Below are 2,684 nucleotides of genomic sequence, written 5' to 3' on the forward strand. Positions count from 1 at the left end.
TAAAATAAAAATGTTTATATTATACGCTGTGTATATACACCCGACCATAGTCGGGATTTTAATGGTCACCCGACCATGGTCGGGCTGATAGTAGGCACCCGACCATGGTCGGGCTGATAGTAGGCACCCGACCATGGTCGGGCTGTTAGTAGGCACACGACCATGGTTGGGCTGATAGTAGTCACCCGACCATTTTGTTATCAAATGCGCGGCGATTTGTATTTGAATAATTTGTATTTAAGCTGACCTTGAAATAGTACCCTGATGGTACTAATGTCCTAAACAATGATATTAATATGAGTTCAGAAATTATTCAAAATGAAAATTTAGCCAAAGAGTATAAAGAAGAGATTTGTAGCTTAATTTCTAATAATTTTTCAAAATATCAATCTACATCATTACTTGTTCTTTCTAAATGTATCCAGAGGTTGAAAAATGTTAAAACTGCAACTGGTTGGGATAGTTTTTTGGCAACTGCTGGAAGTTCTATTTCTTTAAGACACAGAAGTCGTGCTTTAATTAAAGTCCAACCTACAACAATTAGTAGAAGAAAACCTGGAATAACTAGAGGAAGTCAAAGATTACAAGTTGGACGACCAGTAAACGGAATAAAAAATAAAAAGATACTAAAAAGAAAAAGAAATCTTCAAGAGAATGTTAACTTAAATCTACCTAATGGCTAATGCCAAATCACATGGGACTAGCCATTGAAGATATATTTGATTAATTTTTAATTAATAATTAGTACTTAATTAAACATATAGTTACACTCATAATAATATTAACATTTATCCAAAAAAATTGTAAGTTATTTTATTTTAATATAGTACCTATCCTTACAAAATATTCTTAATAACCTTCTTCTAAAAACTAAACAATATATAAACAATATATAAACATAATATATTTAATTTGTAATAATTGTTGAGCTATTCATTTAAATAGTACAAAACAATTGTGGATTAGATATAGATTATTATAATATTACAATTTACAAATATCAATAGTAATGATCTAATAAACCTAAACTAAAAAAAAGAACATTAAAATCCAAAATAAAATATTAGTTACCTATATATCATACCTAATATTAAAGTATGTGAGTATTGTGTGAATTATGTTTATTAGTTTAAATACGGTAATTTTTTTTAATATTATACTTTTTATTCCACTGACATTTTGGGGGATGGGTTAATTTTATTTTTAAATAGAAACCTATTAAAATAATTTGCATAAATGTATTAGTTATTTAACTAGTAAAAACTAATCAAATAGATCATTATCAACCAAGTTTTGCAGTTTAGTAGAGCAGATGAAAAATAATGCATAAATAAATATAGGTATTTCTCCTTCAATCAATTATTGTAACGTGATAATTATTGTTTTATACAAATTATAGTGTAATATTATGACTTTTAAACCATTGATTAAAATTAAAAACTAAACATAAAATATTTCAAGAAAAATCATTCTGCATTAAAATTTTAAATGAAAAATACCAGTCACACAATTGCAATTTAACATATTAAAAGTGAATTAAAAAAGCTTGGATTTTTCAATTAAAACTGAGTATTCTAATATTCTATTTCTTTTACAAAAAATTGCTAAGAATATTAATATACGGTGGTACCTTATTGACTCCAATTCCACTATGTGGACCAAGATTTAATTTTTTCCACTCATCATACCAATATCTAACAGTTCTGTATTTAGGATTTATATGTGCATTTGCCAGTTCAGTTGAATTTATTCCATGTTTCAGTTCAATTTTTTCTTCATGAATCCTAATGGAGTCACTTATCCCTTATAATAATGTAAATTAACAAGGTATTATTTTTAATAGGTAGAATCCTAAAGTAAATATGAGTTACACTTACAACATTTAAATATATGAAATACAATTTTAAATTTGTACCTAAATAGTATAATAATTTTAAAAAGTAATAACTAACCAAGACCACTGTTGAAGTACTCTTCAAATTGGATATTTACATCTCTTGTTGGTCTTAAATAAGATAATGCCTCTCCAGAAACAACTGTATGGTTATGATCATTATGAATTGAAATAACTGCTGGAAGTCCGTCCTAAAATATTGAATATTTGTATCAGTCTAAGTTAAATGAGTTTGGATTTTGGATGAAATCAAACTAGGTATTATTATATTCTACCAAATATTATATGTATGTATATATTTTACAATATTACACAAGTTAACAATACATTATATATTTATCATTTATATAAAATAATATTTACCTTAACATACACATCTTTTTTTATAGTATCCTTAGTAGAAAGTTTAATTAAAATTTCAATTTTCGCCTGGCAATCACTATTTTTTGATTTTCCTTTCTTATTTTCTTTGGGTGTTTTTTTATGAAAGGAACTATGATGACATTTAAGTATTTTCCTACGTTCATATTAAATTGGTAATATTAATGTAGACATCATTATAACATTGGTATAATTTAATATATACTTACCGACAAACAAATCTAGTTGAAATTTTACTACTTACTACACACCAATTTGTATTAGTTTTTAAGCTGTATGATTTAATATACTCTTTTATATCATCTTCATTTAATAAATTGGCACGAAATATACCTGGTTTAATTTCTATCAAATCAAACATCTTCGTGATTTATAGAAATACAGAATAATGTAACTATTAAACATTAGT

Source organism: Myzus persicae, unplaced genomic scaffold, assembly GCF_001856785.1.
Source record: "Myzus persicae strain clone G006 unplaced genomic scaffold, MPER_G0061.0, whole genome shotgun sequence".
NCBI lineage: Eukaryota > Metazoa > Arthropoda > Insecta > Hemiptera > Aphididae > Myzus > Myzus persicae.